The sequence below is a fragment of the Hermetia illucens genome, chromosome 4, assembly GCF_905115235.1.
Source record: "Hermetia illucens chromosome 4, iHerIll2.2.curated.20191125, whole genome shotgun sequence".
Taxonomy (NCBI): Eukaryota; Metazoa; Arthropoda; class Insecta; order Diptera; family Stratiomyidae; genus Hermetia; species Hermetia illucens.
The window spans coordinates 73646877-73670853 of NC_051852.1; the positions used below are offsets into that span (position 1 = coordinate 73646877).

At 40.4% G+C, this 23977-nt stretch overlaps 1 protein-coding gene across 4 annotated transcripts in view; it reads right to left on the reverse strand.

Moving 5' to 3' along the window:
* LOC119653383 (protein Fe65 homolog) overlaps positions 1 to 23977 on the reverse strand; it is a 289307-nt gene that overhangs the window by 116325 nt on the left and 149005 nt on the right. For all 4 annotated transcript variants that reach the window (XM_038057933.1, XM_038057930.1, XM_038057932.1 and 1 more), the window contains exon 2: positions 12728 to 12761. The gene's annotated coding sequence lies outside the window, so the exon portion shown is untranslated. The remainder of the gene's footprint in view (positions 1 to 12727; positions 12762 to 23977) is intronic.

Here is a 23977-nt window from a genome sequence, read left to right on the forward strand (position 1 = left end):
TTATTTGATTATTGAACTTATTTTCTCCTGTATTGTTTTCACCTATACGATTTCAATTATTCCTTTATTCTCCATTTTCATTTATATTATTTTGTTTAGTTACTTAATTTCTCATTTTATTTTTGATTTATATATAATAGTGTGAATTTTCCATAATTTGACGAATTTATTTTTCCGTCCTCCTCTTTGACTCCGAAAAACTCTGATTATAAAGGAGCATCTTGCAATATAATGGCTTGAGGCAAGGAGGGAACATCAAAGGGCGTGCCTCATAATACATCTGAGGCAGGGGAAACATCGATTGAGGATACTATCCCTTGTGGATCCTCCTTTTCGAACGCGGCACTCGAGTCCGAAGTTTTACGGCACCACGTTCGCGATCGAGCCATTATTTTATTGATTTCTTTTTCAGCTTTAGTTCGCGTGTTGGTCATTCGGAAGGCTCGCGCGAATCCCCTTTTTGTTTATTATTCAGGATATGAAGCGGATCCACACATTAGGAAGGGCACGCGAATTTTCGTAAAATGATTCGTAAGGGATTGAAGTGTGCGAAGGACCACCGCCCACATTTCCGAGCCTAGCTAGCACAGACGGTCTTTTAGCCGTACCAACCCAATTTTGTCATTACAATATCCATCTCCGCCCTTCATATTAGTTCACTTTATATTATCATCATGTCATTCACATCTTGGATTGGGATAAATTCACGACGAGCCAACCCCACTTGTAAACAGGACAAAGGCTAAAGAAAAAGAAGAAGATAAATTCACATGAAATACACAATTTTGGTCTTCTATAACTTTATTAATAATAGTATTACTATTTTCAAGCTTCCCTAAATTGTGTATTGTATTATTACTTATGACAGTACCAAATTTTGTACTTCCCAGGATGAACTTAAGGGTAGTTTCCGGGTGAAGTTTCACTTTATTTAAGCAGGTATCGGAACGGGATATATTTTGAGACCTAGATTTTGCATAGGTGCACTATTATTATTTTTTCGGTTGGATAGGTTCTGAGAACGAGACCTGTTTCACTTTTTAGGGCACACATTTTGAGAGCTCACTCCCCCTATGTTTCACCAAATATCAGAACTAAAATCAGTCTCAAAAAGAGCTAATCGATACCCCCTTTCACATATTGTATATTGGGAGGCCCCTCGTAAACTCAACACAAAACAGCGCTATTCGCGGTATGTAAAGGGATTCACAGAGGACATGTTCTCACCAAATTTCGTAACGATAGTTACAGTTGTTTTCAAATAAATCGGCTGTGACAGAAAGACAGACAGATAATGAATCGATCATTATAGGGTTTTGTTTTACAAAGAACCTTAAAAAGGGCTGGGGAGAAGTACATTCTTCATGAACGGAATTTTAATATTTCACTTAAATGTAAATTATTCTCGTTAATTATGAAGTCAGCATTTTATTTGCATTGCCTAAGCTTCAGTAAATTCACGCAGAATTGATAAGTTTGAATTGATAACGTTGATACTAATAGCCGAGTTCCCATGACACTGTTATGAACGATATCCTACCCCTAGGTTGAACTGAAAGTGGGCTTTTCAGTTAATTTTAAAAATTGTTAATATACTATTAGTAAATTTATTTGGGCAGATATCGGAATGGGATATATTTTGAGACCCATATTTCATATAAACGCATCAACCTGATTTTATCAGATTTTTGGTTTCAGGAAATGAGTCCTGTCTCACTTGAAGTATGCACATTTTGACTCCTTACTTGCGCATTTTACAATTTACATCAAAACTAATATCAGCTTCGATAGTACTAATGGAGGGCTGACTATATTCACTACATCTCCCGGTTGCATGCATGGGAAACTCCATCTAAATTTATGTTACTTACTGTATGCGTGGAACTTCATAGTTCCCATATGTCTATCAAATTCCATTTAGATTGGTGTAGCGGTTTTGAAAATAAGTGCGTGTGACAGACAGGCGGACAATCAATTTTAATGCGGTTTTGTTTTACTTTATCCCAACTCTTACTTATGACAGTGGAATTTGTATCGTGATTTGACGTCGGATACCAGTCGACTAAACTGTGAATGAATACCTAAGTCAAATCAGGGTAATAATCTCGGGCGAGCGCAAACCACATTACCTCCTACAAAGTACTATAATCCTAGAGTGTACCGTTACGGTGTTGAATGAAGTACTCTAACACATCACACACCCTGATCCAATTGCACTATTGCACCAACGATTATTATTATTATATTTCAAAATACCAATATGGCATTCACTTAGCATCCGGTCCTAGATTACCGTTTAAAAACGCTCTAGTATTTGAGAAGTTGCCGTGTAGGTCTGCTTCGCTCGTCTTTTAAGTCAGTATTATAGCAGCCCCTCTTAACCATCCCAATTATCTACTGTAAGGCCATAAGTGTCATTCATAATCTATAAATAAATATAATAAAAAGATACTTTATTCGCACAAAGTCAAGAGAAAATTTAACCTTACGATCAGAACAGGTAACAAGGTAACAAGAAGCTGTTGATCGCAAGAATGACAGCTACTTCGCCGTATTATACTCACCATCGCAGTTTCACACACCGCGATAGACTTCCAATCTTGAGTAAATATAAATTAGGCCTAATGATCTCAATACAGCCCAATGGCGGGCTTTCACAGTATTCCCTTTGAAAACCATTCTTCAAAATACATACGCGAATATAATTATTAATCAAAAACAGACCTTATTCGTGACGAAGGAGGATGCTTTACTCCTCATCGTAGGAACGTTGAGAACCTCTCATTAAAATGTTTTATCCAATTAATTGGAATTGCTTTTCGGATCGTACTCCGACTCACTGAATCAAAGTTCCAGATTCAAGAGAACACCTTTCTGTATTTCTCCCTCCCATGACCTTTAACCAACAAGGATTCCCACAAATTTTGTGGAGGTAAAAGAGAAAGTTATATCGCGCTTCATATTCAATGGAATGAACATAAAATGTGATTCCTGCTAACAAAGTATTTATAAATAAATAATGAATGACACCCTGCGAAATTATGACTTGAGATGATGGGGAATGAGTCAAAAACGTTTCAGCATCTCTCCAGTGGATCTACCCCTGAAAACACACAAAACTCAAGAGAAGGTTAGTAGGGGATGAGTTAAGGTGTAGATGAAAAGGCGACATTAGCGAGCCGTCAAGTATTTTGTCCATTATTTGCAACAGGTCTCGCCCTGTTACGACTAATTTCATATTAAGCATGAAGTTTCGTCCTTAGTGTTACCAATATTGAAGGACTGGATGCGTTGTGATTCCTCATTGCTGCCCTGAAAATAAATATCTAAAGTATGGAGTTTCCTCAGAATTTGATAATAGTAGTTTTACTGAAATCTGAATATTTTCATTACCCATCATATTTTACTACCTGACATTCTCCACGAGCTGTTGCTATCAGAGAAATATAATAATTTTGCGCCATCTTCTACACATACCAAATCGAACTCCCTTCCTTGTGCTCCGTTGCCCCTTTACATTAAATGCAGGAAGGAACGATTTACATGTATTCTCAACGGGCCACAGCCTCGGACATAAAGCGAATTTACGCAATTGCCTTTCTTCCTGTTGCTGAGGAAGTAACATTAAATATTTGCTTAGCAATCAATTTTCACCTAGTGAATTTACGATGACATTAAGTAATTTGAGCTCCTTGAAATCTCAGTCTAATTACGTCGTAAATATCTCATGATTTCGCTTCAATTTGGGGGTTGTCTATCCCAACTCGGTTTTAATTATGAAACTTGCCCACCTAATGCTGCAACAGGCTACACATTTTTTGTGGGTTTAATTAATTTTCATGGGATGCGGCAAATTGGCATTAAGAAAAGAACAATTTCAGTGCTAACGTCGGTACAGGAGTCCCACCTCAGCCTCCATCAGATGGAAGCCTGGTAAGTAGATTTCCACATATTTTCTGTTCGGCACACGAAAACTTGAACGTAGAAGTAGTTACAGACTTCTTAATATTGAAGGAGTTGCTACATCTTCCTCGGGATTTTAGGTTTGAAGCAAGACAATCCTTGTGTTTAAGGAGCAATATGGCTAAATTTTGAAAAGGAGAAATACTGCGAATGTAAACTTTTGGCAGGAAACTCATACCAGACTAAAGCCGCTAGTTGATTAGTTCTGGTACGTTCCAAGTAGGAGTTCAAGAGGTCAAAAATATTGAAATCGCACAAAAACCAATCCTGGTTCAATATGGTAGATATTGGAGCACAGCGCGGCCAATACGCCTATGTGCTTTTAACGCCGGTTCGACGAAATCAACTACCATCTCTCTACAGGTCTTCCAGAGAAGCCTACACCCGCTCTACTGCTTTCCGTCAAGGCGAAGATCTCAGCCAAAAATACCGATTAAAAGGGCAAAGAGATCAGATAAGGAGTGTTTAGCCAAGCCTACATCGTTCACGCCTCTGAACCGCAAACTTTTTCAACACTGACATTTATGCAAGTTGAGAAACCGAAATGGTGAAGTTGCTGGTTCAAAATGTGTGAACCGTGGAATTCTGCTAGAATGTTAAGAATTTAACGATTGTATGCAGGATTAAATGATATACACATATAAAATAGTTTACCTATTACAAATTTATGATTCTTATTTTTAATTGGAAACAAATCGGAACACCGGAAGCTGGATGCTTCTGGCATAAACGCTTTGTGTTGTCTTGTATGAGAAATTTCCTATGCAATTTTTTCCATTCGTACATAGCTAGAACTTCAAAATCTTTCTTGATATATCCAACTCCGCTGTTTATATGAAATCACTTTATATGATGACGATATCATACACGTGTTGAATTCTTGTTGAGAATGGTAACTTTATACCGCTAGAATGAACTTGAGGGAGGGGGGTCTCGTAAATTTGTAAAATATGGTGATACGCTATTAGTTGCTTTATTTGTGCAGGTATCGGATGGGATGTATTTTGAGGCCTAGGTTTTGTGTAGTAGTGAATTTTTTCAGATTTTTCGGTTGGGTAGATTCTGAGTGCAAGACGTGTTACACTTTTCGGGGCATTCATTTTGAACCCAAACTCGACAATCATTCATCCAATATTAGAAATAAGACCAGTTTCGAAAAATACTAATTAAGCCTTTTCATTTGATATTCTGTAAAAAAATCTGCAGCCTCTTTGCACATATATGAGGAGCCCCCTTTTAAACTTAACAGAAAATGACGTTACTTGCTGTATGTAAAGAGATTCATAGACTACATTTTCCGGCCAATTTCGTGACAAACACCCCGTTTCCGAAGAAATTGAGTGTGACAGACAGACAGATAGATAAACAGACAGACAGCGAATCGATTTCATTCTGTGAAACAAAACCTTGAAAATGGTTATTTCTGTAAACAAATTCGATGTCTTACTGTGCAGTAAATCCATCAGAAAAGCAGTCTAGCAATAAATACTATCAGTACTTTGAAACGCCATAATTCATGAACAGACCGTGAAACGCTCATTTTAAGTTTATGTTGAAAAAAAAACCTTGTTAAAATCAACACGCACTTTTCTCAGAAAAGGTTACATCTATTGGATGCAAAGAAGAGGAGAGTCAATTACCCGTTCTCAGAAACTACTCAACTGAAAAATTTGAAAAAAAATAAGGTACTCAATGCAAATGGTATCTAGGCCTCAAAGTGTTCTCCGTTACAATATCTGTTCAAATAAAGTTAACAATAGCATATTATTATATTTAAAAAATTTCTACGAACACGAGCGGAACAGCTTTTGTAAGCTGAAATAGCCTCCATTGGCTGCCAGCAGCCGTGCACGGATTTCACTGTGGCAACCGTTTAACCTAGCCTGGAGTAAAGCCTCTTTGGTACAGGTCGATGTTCTGGGCGGATGGGACTATACGGTCCAGTAATCTTCCGCGGAGAATGTATTATAGATGGTACTCAGCAACGTGATACCTGGTGCCTGCGCATTCACTTCTCCACTCCACTTCCACTTCTTGATAGGTCTCTGTACCTACTTATGTTCTTTCAGGTTTTTGCATTGCCCGGTAGGCGGCATTCTTCCATTCCGTTGCTAGCTCACATTCGTCGTCGAAACCATGATTTCAACTTCTTCGGCGACTAGGTTCAATTATGTTTGTGGTCGTACCGTTCTACAGGTGGTTGTGAAGATCATCAAACTATTACACTAGCATCGATGAAATCTCGCACAAGGCTAACACGGAGTAAACAAACAAAGTAGCGATGAGCTGGATAATCAACAAAGTACGTTTGAAGGACACGTTGTTATCGGGAAGTGGAAGAGAAAAAATCGTTGAGAAATTTCAGCAATATGCCAAATATGCTCTCCAAAAACAAAACAAACTTCTGGTGGATCTAAAAACGCGAACAATTTCCACAACAAAATTTGTTTCAAGGTTAAACGGGGAAGAAAGTAATTTGAATTCGGAAAATTATACGTTGCGAAGTTGCGAAGAAAAAATTGAAACCTACTATCACGAAAAGCAGAAGTGAACATTAAGAGCGCACAATCAAAGTGACTGTGATTTGTAGAGCGGCGCATAAAAGTCGGTGTGGCAGACCAGGTAAAAAAAAATAAGAATCCGGGACAAGACGGAATACTGCATAAGGTTCTGAAGGTATCAACCAGCACTGATGGTTTTGCCATAAAGAACAGATGCCGATCTCTATCCCGAATAAAGACTATTGGATATATTCGGCAAAGCACGAAATGGGTAATAAATAATTCAATGTTTTCTATGTTTCCCCCTGTGCATGTGGACCTCCCTTAAACACAACCAAAATTCGTATCGATAGGAGTAACCGTTTCTGAGATAATAGGTGTGATAAACAGGCAAACAGACAGACGGACAGAGAGACAGACAGTAAACCGATTTTAATAAGGCAATCCGAAGGACGTTGCAAGCTATTCAGGAGAAGATAATTCAGGGAAAGGTCAGAAGAAGTCATTATATTGTAAAATAAATATTTGATAACATAAAACTTTGTCAACGGTGTTTTGCTGTAGAGTGCGCAGAAAAAGATATATTAACACAAAAATCATCATTGGGGATTCACTAGGAACATACAAAGTATTCCTACTGTTGGTCAATAACTAGTTCATTTATCATAAAACGCATTATTGCAATTGAACCACACAAGGAAGCCGTCATTACTTAGTTGAGTTTTAGTTCAGCCGTTTTGATTGGGCATAATTACCATAAATATCCGCTTAATTAATTTTTCTAGATTCGGAAATATTTGTGAGTAGATACTCATACAATCAAAAGGTCGAATTGAACTTTCTCAATTATTTAGTCAATGCCTCGTGCAAGAACTTCTCAAATTACATGTATAGATTGGATCGATTGTAGACAACGTGGCGGCGCAAGAGCCTACGGTATGGTCGATTAGAATAATGGTAGGTTGAGGAGGATAATCATTGTATCATACTATCCTTGCAGCCCCGTTGGAAGTATCGTTGTCTGCGAGTTTGGCGTCCATTAGTTTCACTTTTGAGTAGTATGAGGATTATTGACTTTCCACCGAAACATTGTGACTTTGTACACTGAAATAAAACGTACCGAGGTAAAATGCTTTCAATGTAATAATTGAATAAAAGCATAAATTCGATCGTTATCGATTGTTCGATTATAAACAAGTTTTAGTAATATTCAGTCGATAATAACATCAACCTTTTATCTCCTGGCAGCATGGTTATAATGAGGGGCAGAGCGAAATATAAATGGAGTGGCATGCTGCATTGCATTATACCACAGCAACCATGCAAATTCCTTCAAGGACATTGAATTGCACTGAAAATTCTCTGATTTGTGATGGAATTTCATGGAACTTGCGTTATTAGTTTATGACCCCTGTATCTGTTAATGTATATTCTTAATAACCCTCATATCCTTTTTTACCAATGGGAAACAATCGGATTAAATTCAAAAATGATGTTCGTTCCAATTGTTGTCTGAATTGAATTACAAGTTAGTTCGACAGTTTAACTCCCCTCCGGGTTTGTTTACTATGAACTTTAGCTTGGATAATCCGGAGTCAGACTTACACAGTCCCAACCTTAGCGGAATGAAGTTTTGTTCAATAGTATCAAGCTCTCCCATTTTCCTTTATATACTGTTCGGAGAACGCTCTTCCTAAATATTGAAATTAGAGGGGGGTAGCTGACGTATATTACACCTTAAAATATGATATTACATTACCATCACCGAGTACGATCCAAACATTACAACATCACCTAACATCACCGCATCACGGAGCATCATTGAATTACTAAGCATCACCGCATTGCCAAGCATCATCACATCATTACCTAGCGTAAGCCCATTACCAAACATCACAACATTACCAGGCATCATCCCATTACAAAAGAAATGTTGTAATATAGCATCACCCAACAGTACCGCGGTGAAAGGGTAGTATAGGTCCCAGGACGAAACGTGGATTGGTACCCACGACGGAGCATAAAACCTGGGGCACGCCTGCTGAACCAACACCAATAGCTCTACTACCAAACCCTATCTCCACGTCCACGTGGTGATCGCTGGGAGTTAGTTCTTTATGAAAAACTGCAGACGGAGAAGGATGAAGGCGAGTCTCCCGTGTCTAAAAACGGGACCAAATGTACCAACTAGTCCTCCAGGTTGGGTAGAGCTGACAACCCTACACACAAAACCAATGTTACGAAGCCACGAAAGGAGCCTCGGACAGGGTGGATCTTACAACGAGAACGGATTAACGATTTGCGCATTTTCTCATGAAATGTGCGCTCCCTACACAGACCGAATGCTGCTGAGCAGCTGTCCCAATATAGGACTAATGTAACAGCGTTACAGAAGATGCGTTGGAAAGGGACCGGTTTCCTGGAGGAGACCCGCTACACCATATATTATAGTGGCCATCCAGTAAACCATGTGCTCAGAGTACGCTTCTTAGTCAGCCAAAAAATGAAACCTGCTGTTATCAGCTTTGAAAATATAAGCGAAAGGCTATGCACTCTGTCTGTGAATTTAGAAATATAAACCTCATTAACGTTCACGCCCCTACAGAGGAGACTGCAGAGTCGGAGAAGGATACCTTCTATGAGACAGCTGAGCGGACCCTCGAAGCTTGTCCCAAGTATGATATCAAAATCATACTTGGAGATTTCAACAGTCAAGTAGGGCCGGAGTCAATATTCAGGCGATACCTTGGGTCCCATAGCTTACATAAGGATACCAATGATAACGGACTGCGGATTATCCAGTTAGCAGCATCACACGAAATGGTTGTTGGAAGTACCTGGTTTGCGCGGAAAGCAGTCCACAAACATACGTGGGCCTCTCCAGACGGGACCACTTTCAACCAAATTTACCACGTGTTTATCGAACGCCGCCACCTCTCAGCCTTGATGAATGTCAGAACATATAGGGGGACCAATATAGACTCGGACCACTATCTCGTTGACATGGTGCTCCGAGCTCGAATTACGACACCACCTACAATCCCCTCTGACAACCAGGTGAGAGCCAATACTGAAGCCATCCATAACACAGCACTCCGCGACACCTATAAGAGGGAAATGGATGCCGCAATAACCGCAGTCAACAGAGATCCTGGAGATGAAGCGTCAACAAATGATCTTCACAACCACCTGAAGAACGTTATCATTGATACGGCCACAAAGATACTTGGCCCCAGTCGCAAAAGGAGTCAGAATGGCTGGTTTGACGATGAATGTAAACTAGCTACGGAACGGAAGAATGCTGCACACCGAATAATGTTGCATTCTCAAAGAATGCGGGTACGCGCAGAGACTTATCACGAACTCCGTCGAGCGGAGAAGCGACTTCATAAACAGAAAATGGAAACCTGGGAGAACCAACATGTCTGTGAACTAGAATAGTACAGGCTGCAACCGCCCCAGGCGCGCAACTTGTACCAACAAGTCGGCAGGATGAAGCCTTATACACCTCGATGCTCATCCTACCGAGACAAAGAGGGAAATCTGATTTCGGACAGAATGGACATATTGGAGCGATGGGTTGAGTACTACTGAAAAACCAGAACATCGGCGAGTTGGAGGTCCCGCCAACTGAAGACGACGGACAAATACTGCAAGTATAGAAGAAACAGTCCGTGCAATTCATCGGCTTAAAAATCATATTTCGTCAGCCGATGGAATTACAGCCGCATTGGTTAAATATGGAGGCGACCCATTACACCAAGTGATTCATCAACTTGTGCCCAAGGTGTGGAACAGCGAATCAATGCCTGACGACTGGCAACTAGGCATTATCTATCTCATACATAAAAAGGGAGATATCACACAGTGCAGCAATTATAGAGGTATCACATTGCTGAGTACCAGCTATAAGATATTCTTTGCTATCTTGTTAGGCCGGATATCCCCATACGCTCAGAACATCATTGGCCCATACCAAAGAGGCTTCACTCCAGGAAAATCAGCAACAGATCAGATTTTTTCTCTGCGGCAAGCGATGGAAAAACTGTTGGAATATGGGCATCAGTTCCACCATCTATTTATCGACTTTAAAGCCGCCTATGATAGGATAGCCAGGGTAAAACTGTACATGGCCATGAGAGAATTCGGTATCCGATGAAATTAATAAGACTGACTAGGCTGACCCTGACCAATGTGCGAGGCCAGATAAAAGCAGCAGGATCACTCTCAATACCATTCGACATCAACAACGGTCTACGACAAGGGGATGCCCTATCATGCGTCCTCTTTAACCTGGCCCTCGAGAAAGTAACCCGTGATGCTGAGGTAAATGCAAGGGGTACGATCCTCTTCAAGTCCACCCAACTACTGGCCTATGCTGACGATATCGACATCATGGAAAGAACCACCCGAGACGTACAAACTGCCTTCATCCAGATCGAGTAGGCGGCCATTGGGGCGAGATCTTGGGCTGCACATCAATGAAGGCGAGACAAAGTATATAGTGGCAACGTCAGTATCGAAAACCAACCAACCAACATCATCAAGCCGCACTGGTCAAACAGGAAGAATAAAGATAGGAGAATACAACTTTGAGACCGTTGATAATTTCTCCTATCTAGGGTCGAAAATCACAACCGATAACAGTTACGATGATGAAATCCGCGCACGGTTGTTGTCAGCCAACAGAGCCTATTTCAGCTTACAAAAACTGTTACGCTAGAAACGTCTCACCATAGGATCAAAGCTTTTACTGTACAAGACAATGATCTTGCCAGTCCTTATGTATTCCCCGGAGGTTCTTAGCAAGAAGAGTTGCGAACTTTTGACCGCGAGAGAAGAATCCTCCGAAGAATTTTTGGCCGCTTACATGAGGATGGACAATTCCATAGCCTACATAACGACGAAATGTATGAGCGATACCATGGCCGCCCGGTTGTGGATAAAATCCGACGCAATAGGCTACGGCGGTTCATTTAATCCGTATGCATGAGGATGATCCAGCCCGGAAAGTCTATAAGGGCAATATCTACGGTGGAAAAAGAAGACGAGGCAGACCCTGCCTGAGATGGAGCGATAGCGTAGGTCAGGAAGCCAGACAGCTTTTCCGGATATCGAATTGGTGGACCTCGGCGCAAAACCAAGATGTCCGGAGTTCCTTATCAAGGCGGACCTAGACCGGATACCGATTGTTGCGTCGTTGATGATGATAATATCTACGTCTATAATATGTATGTATAAAATGCAGTTTGAAAAAAACATGAAGGAATATTTTGGGGTTTCAACCATATATGAATGAAAAAATGTGCATAGAAATTTTCTCACATAAAACACAAAACTTTTACACTCGATACACTAACTTCCAGTATTCCGTCTTGTTTAAATTTAGGAATCATAAACATATCATCTTACTGTGGTCACTGCATACAAGAATTACATCATCATCGTCGATATGTCGTTCTAAAAACAACTTGTGGGTCACAAGGGTAACTCTATTTAGAAAATAATCGCTACCACAAAGATACTTTTAGTTGCCAAAACAATCTTTAAACGCTTTGAAAATAACCACGAATACATAATCCATGGAGAGATTTTCACTCTGAATTTTCGTGTAAACATTACGTTACCATTCGTCGGAACATTACGGGAACAGCAATAACAGAGTATATCATGCCCCACGCAGAATGATTAAACTAAATTGATTATCGCGGAGAAGGTAAAAACAGGTCAGATCATGTGCAGCATCTTTAAGATGTCTAAATTTCAATCACTTTGAGAGATATGTATGGAAAAGTCAAACCGGTGTTCAAGTTGTTCGAAATATAGGAGGGACCTAAACCGTAGAGGTAAATGGGATTGACACAAATTAATTTTAGCCATTGCAAGGCAGCATATTATCTTTTCTTAAAAATTATTTGACAATCGACTGAATAGGTTTGCAAGTGCAAAACCAAATCCTACTTGAAGCCTTTGCACAGTTTCACTATATTCACCAGATTTGGCTCCAAAGATTTCCTTTATTCCCGAACGTAAAAAAATGGCTTAGCAGACAACGGTTCACGATGAACGAGGAGGTCATCTTCAAACAGATTTATTTTAAGGACCTTCGGAGATTTTACTTTTTTGAAAAACCCCTAAAATATTTTGTTTTCCTATCTCGCCTCGTACTGTTTAATTTTTTTAAATACATTTAATTCTAATTCTAGTATATGAATTTATTAAATCGTAATTCTATTATATTACTACATGCATATATTACTTACCGACCATGCACCCAGACCATAAATCTACCATAATCTGAAATTTAAAATAGAAAATACGAATTTTTAATTAATTTACCGTCAAATAAACTTTGCGAATTATAATGAATATAAAATCCGTCTCGTTTGAGTGGAACAGCCACAATAACACAATAGCACCATGGCGGAAGGGCCAAATTAAAAACGAAGCAATCCTAAAAGGGATTTTCCGCAAGAGACTTATTGCCAAATAAACATGGCGTTTACACGCTCATATATAACTCTAAATGTTCTTTTTTACGAGAGTGACAGTAATTATGTACTTAATAGGATTTTACGTCATAATAAACAATGCGCTCGGTAAGAGGAAGCAGTCGGACGTGAGTCAGAAGTTATGTCGCTCGAAGACCGGCGAAGCGACAGTTTCCTGAGGGATAAACTGCAATATCCGGTTGTAGAATATTTTCACTCATTTGATATTATTGTGTAGGGAAATGGGAATTATAAAAGCGTCGTAAGGGAAGGTGATGATGAGCAGTACCTTGAGAATTTTGTTAGAGTGGAAAATCGTCAGGGTACACGTCTCACCTGAACATCAGGGCAAAATCAATCGTTTGAAAAGAGGGAAGCATTCGAATTAGGTAAAACTCGATACAGTTTTATGAAATTCGATTGTAGAAAAAAGTGGGGTAGAAATATGAAAGCAAGGAGAAACTAAGGAGACAGAGAATTGTGAGATTGCGGAAACCACTTGCTTTCGACAGGCAACTGAATGTGGTTCTTCGATTTTTAAGGTTTTGCTTGGGTGTAATATTTTTTTCACCGACTATGGTCATGTGGGATATCAAATGAAAGGTATCGGTGCAATTAGCATCTAGGCCTCAAAATAACTCTTTTTTACGATATCTGCTCAAATGAAGTTAATAATACCATAGTATATTTTCATATTTTCAAAATTTACTTCGAATTCTCTTGGATGCATACTAGATCCGTCAAATTTAACAAGAAAATAGGTTCGAATCTATTCTATCCTATCTACAGCATTATACTGGAAAGTTTGGTAAAAGTGGCACTATTATTAACAAAGTTAGTTAGGTGAAAGTTGCCCCGTTTGCGTCAAATACTTTTCGCTAAGGGCTAACAGCGATATATAAATGGAACCATTGTCTAGCCAAATAATCTCACAAAAAAAATTAACAAAATCTTTCATACCTAAAACGTCACGCTTTCGGTTTCCTACTTGTTTCTTTTTCTATAAAACATAAAGTAACCTTGAGAAAATGTTACGAATAAACACAATGAAATCAACTTCTTGATCTACGACGCTAACTGACGTTTATATCCCCTTTTTTAGCGTTTCTCTTGTGTTACACGGAATAACTCGCCGGCTATGGAACATTCAAGATTTACCTGAATATTATGCATGCGCTAGTAGAGTCTCAAGGCGGAACCTGTATCGTCACATTACCATCTGTACATACATATTTTACAACCAACACTGACATGCATTTATGTATATCACACACAGAACGCAGGATCGCCTCATGGGAGTAAATTTTCTACAATAGTCAAGACTACCTCCTGAGGGTTTTATTCATTCCGAAGATGAAATGAAAATGCGAAGAGCATATGGAAATTTTCTGCCGCTTTTACATTACCACTGAATCGAGTTCCGTTCCTTGCATATAAAGCGAAAATAATAATTATTGGAATGGAAATGACTGAAGGTAACATAGCGTAGAATTAAAAATGTCAACCTAGGCTCATGTGGCACTCAACTATTATTTCGCTCCAAAATCTCGACCCCTGGATTGAATTTCAAAATTATAATTTTAAGCGCATATTCGGTTTATGTTCCAACAAGTTTTTCTAATTAAATTCAATTATTACCCCAAAATGTTTCGCTTTTCGGACCCAACGGAAAGGTATTTGGAAGGAGCACTTTACTACGATTCTCAACCATATTTCATTCGGGGAGGAATACCTCCCGTAGAGGAAGGCTAGTAGATTAAATCGTTTCGGCCATCAGTACACTCAAACGAAATACAATGCCAGCATTGATGATGTCTCCAATGGATCATTCTTTGCAACACCTTTAGCTTCTGCAGACTACTTCTATTTATTTTAGAATCCTGCGTAACCGAAACTCTCCCCACGAAGTGGAGAAAGGGAAAGGAAAAATTAAGTAAAAGACACCCCAGCACCGACTGTGTAGTAACTGGAAGAATACCGCCACTTGGTAGAGATAACAATTGAAAGAATCAAGGAAAACAAGAAAAATACTCTGAAAAATAGATCAACGAGGAGAAACCTAATTTTCATTTTGATTGCCCTCTATTACCTTGAGGGTCATTGTCAAACAACAGGTTTCATTCTTTTCAAGAAAACTTTTGAAGAGTGAAGATAGTCTAGGATGTCCTATATAAGATTCGACATTCAGGAGAAGTCTAGAGCAATGCCGCAATGTCAATTAATATTGTAAAACAATTTGAAGTCCAAAATGTAGATAGTGAACGTATAGAAAAGGGTGCGAAATAGAGATAGCAGAGTTCATGTGTCTGACGGTCTATTGTAACAAATAGTGGCCGCACAAGTTCGAATTTAAGTGTTACCCGCAGTATGGTACAGCTAAGTGTTCACGAGCTACAACTGCGGGTGATTTTTTCATTGCTCCAACCGCGCAGGCTCACTGCAAATAGCGACCAGTAAGGGAACTTTTGGTCCAACCTGATTCCACTTCAATAATTGTAAAATATTTAGGGATTGTCTAGGATAAGTGAGGGATCCTAAGTCCACAACCACTTGCTGTTGGACCGGACCAAATGGAGAACAACTTACTCCCACGTCTCTTTGATCCGCGGATCCCTCGCACTAAAAAATTATTATAGGACAAACGGTTTCGTCCAGGACAGAGGCAACTCGTCAGACGCTGCCTCACCTCTGCCTTGAGAGCAGCGTGACCGTGGACGAAACCGTTTCTCCTATAATAATTTTTTAATGCTTGGGTGCCATGCCCCAAACGAGGGATCCGCAGATCAAAGAGACGAGAGAGTAAGTTGCTCTCCATTTGGTCCGGTCCAACAACAAGTGGTTGTGGACTTAGGATCCCTCACTTATCCTAAACAATTAATTTAGCTTTAGCCAACCCAGGCTCAAACTATTGGTTTCTATTGGATGTAATTCGCCCCTTGGCGTGTTTTTCCAAATATATGAAGGATTATTTTCCATATGATGTCACACACGGTCACGCTGCTCCCAGAGCAGAGGTGAGGCAGCGTCTAACGAGTTGCCTCTGTCCTGGACGAAACCGTTTGTCCTATAATAATTATTTAGGGATGTTTTTTGTTTTGTCAAGCGGTGAATACTATTAATATACAGAACTAGTTAATTGTCTCGTCAGAGTTTGCTTGACTAGAGGACGAAACATAAAAAAGCACAGTGATCCCAAAGCTTGAAAACGCCAGTCGCAATTCAATCAATCGATTTTAAGCCAAGGCTTCCTGTAAGTTTATATATGTATTAGGTTGTTGCACATGAAATGGCCAATTTGGCAATCAAGTGAAGTTAGTTGCGATTTTGCTGTATCAAACCACCACCACCGGGCAGACAGACACCGTCTCGATTCTAATAAGGTTTTGTTTCACACAAAACCTTAAAAAGGATGGAAAAGAGCAAAGAACGTATACTTTTTCTTTATGAGTTCAAACTTGGTCATAAAGCAGAGGCGGCGACCAGAAACATTAACAGCGCATTTGGAACTCATACGGTAAGCGAACAAACCACACGACGGTGATTCGAAAAATTCAGGTCAGGCGACGTTAACCTTCAAAGTGAGCCACGTAGACATCCAGGACCATCGACTGACCACGAGGAGCTGCGTTTGCTAGTTGAATCCGACACACGTCAATCTATGAGAGACATTGCAGAGAAACTGGGCGTACACTACTCGACAGTTTCCTGGCACTTGCAAAAAATTGGAAAGGTGAGAAAGCTCGACAAATGGGTTTCGCATGCCCTTACGGAGCAAAACATGACGTTTCGAATAGAAATTTGCAGTTCTTTACTTTGCCGCAACAGAAGCGATCCCTTTTTGCACAGAATAGTGACATGTGATGTAAAGTGGATATTATACGACAATCGTTGCTGATCAGCGCAATGGCTAGATGCTGATGAACCACCGAAGCATATGCCGAAACCGAACCTCCATCCGAAGAAGATAATGGGGACTGTTTGGTGGTCTACAGCTGGAGTTGTCCACTATTCTTTTTGGCATCTGGCAAAACTATAAATGCACAGAAATACTGTGCCCAACTCGAGGAAATGCACCAAAAATTGAGTATACAACGGCCGAGATTAGTCACCAAAGATGGTATGATACTCCTTAACGACAATGCACGACCCCATGTATCCAGAACAACAGTTCAAAAGTTGAACGAATTGCAGTATGAGACTCTGCCTCATCCACCATATTCACCGGACCTTTTGCCAACCCACTACCACTTTTTTAAGCATTTGAATCATTTTGTAGCAAAAAAACAATTTAGGAACGAAGAGGCTGTCAAAATTGCCTTCGACGAATTTATCAACACCCGACAGTTGGACTTCTACGAAACTGGCATACATGCTCTTGAATCTCGCTGGGAGAAGTGAGAAGTGTTTTGAACCGACTGGCACCTATTTTGATTATATGAATAAATTTCTGTAAACTTCACAGTCGTTTCAAATTTTAGTACCAAAACGGCCATTTGCAACAACCTAATATCATTGCTGGGTAACAATCAGCGAAACGAGATATAGTGCATCAATGATATCAGTAACAAGTCAATATTTTTTGTTAAAGATTTTTTTTTTTCTGATGATTTTTTTTAACATATGTATATGGATGAGGGATGTCAACTGTGTGTCAACTACGCCTACGCGCCATCATTAGCGGTTCGCTGAAATGTACTACAGCTCCGTCTAGAAATTCCCAAGAAGCTCTCATTTATCGGACCTCCTAACTTCCCTACTCGTGGGAATCATATGAGAATTTAAACGAACAAAAAAAAAATCAAAAAACAAACAAGCGGGACCCCGATTCGCACACAAACTGGCCTATCAGGTGGAGGCACATTTCCGTTACACTGAGAGCCAGGTGACCACAAGCAAAAGGGAGAAGTTGGAGTGGAGTAGTGGAGCCAAGGTCAACATTGGCCTACTACGGAAACCACAACCGACAAACGTCCTCGCTTAAAAGCAAGGACGAGCAAATATACGTCTGAGGTCACCATATCAGACATCAGGAAGGAGATAGGTTTCAGCACCATAAGTGCCAAATAGTATCTACGCTATCTGAAGGACGACCTGACATCAGATGAGACTCTTAAGAAGGCTCAGCACAGTCCTAAACCTTCAGCATCGTAGCCAAGAAAGCGATGAGCAGCGGAAATCAGCAAGTTAGAGGGAAATGTTTCCAACAAATAAAACCCGCACCCAAGAGAGAGGGGAAATCTCGGAGCGATCAGGTGTGAAAGCCGGAGGCAGGGGGCCCGTCGTTAGCTATGCTAATGCCGTAAAGAGCATTCGACTGGCCATACTGGTGAAAGTATTTCCGGAGTAAATACTCACTTCTGAGGAGAAGGAAACATTTGAGGACCACATCGTCACCAGGATGTGTAAGGGATATAATAAGGAGCTCGTGTTCACCGGAATACGCTTTCGACCAGGCTTTAGACTGGTAGACAGCGCGACAAAGGGTACGCGAACTGGCTTAAGACTATAATCCCTAAACTGCCAAGGTGGATGGGAATGGAACTGTCGACATGCGCTGGGGATGATATACCAGGAGCACATACGGTGACGGTTTCCCTCTCCAAAATCGCACCGATTAAGACCGGCAAGCTCCTACGCCTCCACATCACTCAAAACTCGGAACTCCACACGCAATTATGGAGAGTAAGCAGCAAGGAGGAGGATGGCTAGCACTAAAATAGCCTAGGTAAACCTCCACCATGCAACAGCTGCATCTGCAGTAATTGCAAAGGTAAGTTCCAACCATAACATGGGAATAGTGCTGGCTCAACAATCCTAGTTACACCGGGGGCAGATACGCGGTCTGGAGGGGGGACATATGTAGGTTCGAATTGCTCTTGTGAAAACCAAGGGCCTGCCTCATTCTCAAAAGAAACTTAAGATACATGTGCCTTTCAAAGTTTCTAACTAGAGACCTCGTGGATGTCCAAGCCTCATTGGAAGCCGGGGGAAGAACTCGAGAGACAGTCGTGGCGTCAGGATACTATCCAGAAGACGATACCCGTGTCCTACCGAAATTAGTGATTAGACGAGGGAAGTTTTGTCAACGCTCGCCTTGAGATCTGGGAAAGCAGCGACATTAATGGGAGCGGTGAATACCTTCTGGAGTTCATCCTTAGTAATAAGTTAGAAATGCATAACGTAGGATACACTCCAGCATTCATGACCAGCATTAAGAATGAGGTTTTATACATAGCTCTAGGGAACACTGATGAGAGGCTTAGTTAAGAATTGAACAGTGCCGGAAGAGCCTTCTGTGTCAGATCACAGAATAATCAGATTCGAAATTTAGGAAGTAGATAGAATAATAAGGATTTCCAGGATAACAGACTGGGATTTCTACATAAGACACTTGGGTGACAACATAACTCATCTACAGGTGAGCGGTAACATCAAGAGCGAAATAGAGCTAGAAATAGTGGTGGAAGACCTTAACAGCGTTGTCATAGATGCATATGAGGCGAGCAGTCCAGCTAAAACAGTCAAGTTATCAAGCCAAAGGAAGGAGGTTCGAAAATTCTTCAACCGAGTGGAGTAAACCGGGGACTGATAGAGTTATAAAAGAGCACTAACGACGTATAGCAACGTAATCAGGGAAGTAAAGTGAAACAACTTTAGGGAATTCTGTGAAGGATAGAACAAACCACAGAAGCATTCAGGCTATATAAAGCTATAGACAAGGCCGTATTTTCTATCTGTGTAGAGAAAGAAGATGGGGCACTTTTCGAGAATGAGGAGGACAGGATACATCTGCTTCTCACAACTCATTTTCCTACGTCCTCATCCACGACGAAAGGCAATAGCATTCTACCTAACACCCCAGTAACGGAGAGAAGATGGGAAGAGGTGAACTGGAAACTAGCGAAAGAGGTATGCTCAGAAGCTAGAGTAAGATGGGCAGTAGGAACCTTTAAACCACTGGACTCACCCAAAGTAGGTGGTATTTTTCTAGCACTATTCCAGAGAGTGAGTAAAAAGGAAACTTTTTACCCTAACCATTTCAGACCAACCTGCCTGACATCGTTTGTGCTGAAGACGGTGGAGAACGTCATAGATAAATATACTAGAACTAGCCCTCTAATACGCAATCTTCTACATCCATGTCAGCATGAAAGCTGTACTATAACTAACACTGGAGTAGAGGTCCAGGGTTACGCTGATGACATGGTTTTAATCTGCAGAGACAAATAAGAAGATACCCTGTGTGACAGAATTCAAACCGAACTGCGAATCACTAGTAAATGATGCAAAAATGCGACAGATAAAGCCAATATAGTACCATTCACTAGGCAGTGTAAGCTTGGTCACCTGAGAGCCATTAGATTACAAGGCATGGAGGTGAAACGGCTAACAGAGGTTAAATATTTGGGAATCATTCTAGACCGAAAACTACTCCGGAGAACACATGTTGAGAACATATGTCGGAAGGCCACAGGGGTTCTGATGACTCGCATGTCCATAGCAGGAGAAACAATGGAAATACACCCTGAAAATGCTGCACTGGATATGCACTGCAATGATTACCTATGGGGCAGTAATCTGGGCAGAAAGAACGGAACTTATCACAACAGCTAGAGAGTTACTCAAACTTCAAAGACTGGCTTGTGGGTGTATCAATGGGATCTGCCCAACGGCATACCTAGAGGTCCTTCTGGGGTTGACTCCTCTCTATCTGCATGTACAAATGCAGGTAAAGAGGGCGATCTTCAAAATATCCAGGGGTACCAGTGAGGCGGGTAGGTGCCTAAATCGAAGGAAAATTGATATTGTTTCCAGGGGGCATCCCAAATTACTGATACCAAAGAATAACATGACAACGAGGTTCCACTTCGATAAGAAACAGGCGCCGGGGTCATTGGTGCAAGGAAAATGCATTTTGAACCAATGAGTAAGCGTACCAGCATATTTTAGGCAAAAATATACGCCATAAACAGATGTGTTCCTTCAACTTCGAAAGAAATTATAGGGGGCAGAACATTGGTAAAGGAGCAGCGACACTGCTATACGGACCAGAGCCATTCTATAGAGTCGGAAATGGGTTTATGGCCACAGCATTGAAAAATTAAGAGGAATGGCTGAGGGAAGTTTACTGGGTGAACTTACCAGGAACTGAACAGTCCGGAGTGCTTATGGGGAGATACGAACCCAAACACTGGAAAGATTGGTTAAACCTCACCTCACGGATCATCACCTTGGAGAGCAAGGGTATCTACGGACACTGTCTACAGATTCTGTGGTTAGAGTGATGAAAACTCCATGTTCTGGGACAGTGGAGAGCCACTCGTGCAAAGTTGGTTCAGACACCTGCGAAAATACTTTATACCAGATACCAGGTTGAAACACTTGGGAGTTGGAAACATAATAAAGTTCTGCCAGTTATAGGTTTAAACGACATATTATAGTTTATAAGTATACTATAACCAGTAAAGCGGCATAATACATCCTTGAGTATTATTACCACTGCTATTTCCGCCTTCGCATCAACACGTCTACGGGTATCTGACCCGTGCGCTGACGACGTTTTCCATTTGAAATTGTATCAGGCCAGAGTAGGCGCTTGTGTCTTAAACACTTACAGAAAAAGAAAGAAAGAATGCAACACTGGGAAGTCCGAAGGTGGAAGCGATGCTAGGCAGACGAGCGAAGGTTAGAGTCTGAAAGCAGAAATCAAACGAAGGAAGCACTTATATGAAGTTACTTTACGGGGAGATACTTATATTACAACGAAGGGACAATTCAATCTTAATCATGCAGAATACAGTGCAATGCAAAGGATAATGTTAGTTTGGCGATGGAACCGCCAGAAAAATTCACCATTGGCAAGAAACGCACAAACGCACAAATTGGTACAAATAATCTCAGACCCGGCAAAATTAATGGGACTCACTAGGCTGACATGACCAATGCAGGATGACATACAAAAAGAGTAGCATCACTCTCCAAACTTCCACTGTGTTGATACGAGACTATAATTTTGAAGCCGTTGGAAGTTTCTCTTATCTTGAGTCGAAAATTAGAAACGATAAGAGCTATGATGGCGGAATCGCGACGTTCTACTGTACAAGACCCAGCGATAGATAGAGCGATAACATAGGCCAGGACGACAGACAATAGTTACTAGAGATATTGGGTTGGTGGAATTCGGACACCAGTTGTAGAACGATTGATGCTAATTATACGCGCTGTTTGGATGAACAGAGAAAGCGGGGGCCCATTACACTTACAGCGCGTATAGGGCAGTAACATATTAGAAAATGTGTGCCATCGCGGAAAATATTACATATTACAGAATTCAATTATCACCTTATTTTCAATTCTATTCTATTTCCTTAGGGAACACGGTAGTTATAGGAATTGTTTGCATTAATTTGGATAGAATGAGTCTTCCGGCTGTCCCAAATTCGAGGTTCCTGGTAGAGAGAAGGTGAAGCTTTGCTTCAACGTAAAGATCAGACCCCATAATCGCGCAGAGAAGATGCTCAAATCAAAGGCCATTTTCTCAGCTCATAATGTACCTATATGCATATACTATGTCAGACTATTCACTTTAGTGTGATACTGACATTCAAAGTCTTAGACTACAGTAAGTTTGCACAAGATCTGCAATTTTGGCCTATAATAATAAATTTGTTAGTAATTGCGCGATTTCCACCAAATGTGGTGGCATCCTGTTTTATATTATGGCCTCAATGACGTCAATTTTTAAGGTTTTGTGTGAAACAAAACCTTATTAGAATCGAGATGGTGTCTGTCTGTCTGGCACACCCGATTTATTCGAAAACGGCTTGACCGATTGTCATGAAAATTGGTAAGAGTGTCTAATCTGCTGTTCCTTTTACATGCAGCAAGTGGCGCCATTTTGCGTTAAGTTTAAGGGAGGGGGCTCCCCATACATGTTAATGGAGGGTGCAAAATTCTTTTTCATAAAATATGCCCATGTGGGGTATCAAATTAAAGGTACTTTTCAAAACTGGTTCCGTATTTGATATTGGGTGAAACATAGGGGAGCGAGGGTTCAAAATATGACCCCCAAAAAGTGTAACAGGTCTCGTTCTCAGAAACTATCCAACCGAAAAATTTGAAAAAAATCGCAGTAGTGCACCTCTACGAAATCTAGGCCTCAAAATACATCCGGTTCCGATATCTGCACAAATAAAATTAATAATAGTATATTTCCACATTTTAGAAATTTACCCGGCAACCCTCCTTATATTCATCCCAGAAGTACAAAATTTGGCGCGAGTGTAAGGAATAATATATAATAAATCCAACTATTAATAATAAAGTTATAGGGGGTGAAACTTTGCCATTTTTTGTGAATTTCGTACAGATTGTAACCTGTATGACGTCATCATCACATTTCAATTCATCAATACCATAACGAAATGAGAGAGAGAAATGAGTTCTTATGAATGGGGTCGCAAAGAAATATTATATATATCAATTACTCCAACCAGACATGTGTGTATGTAGGTATATAGTATATGCGTGCTCATGAAGTCTGCGGTTAGTGCCTAATTCAGATAGATATAAGAAGTGAATCGGAGATATGGGTACGATCAATTTATGTGCGTATATATACATATATATTCGGAAATAGGCAGTTTGCTTGTTTAGGGTGAGCGTAATATCTGTGGCTGTAATGTGTACGTATGTCTCGTAGTTTGGAAAAATATGAAGGAATATGTTAGATTTGTAGCTATATACGGATAGAAAAATGTGCGTTGAAGTTTCTTACATAAGATGAACACAAAACCTTTATACTCGAAGCGCGAGCTTCCTGTATTCCGACTAGTTTTGATTCTAAGGTGAAAGTAAGGAGGATTTATACTCAATTTCTAAAATATATAGAAATTTTAGATTCTGACCAGCATGTGAGCAGATATCGGTAGGAAATGTATTTCAGGGCCTAGACACTGTATAGTGGCAGATTCAGGATTTTTCCAGATTTTTGGATTGGCCAGCTTCTGAGAATGGATCCGC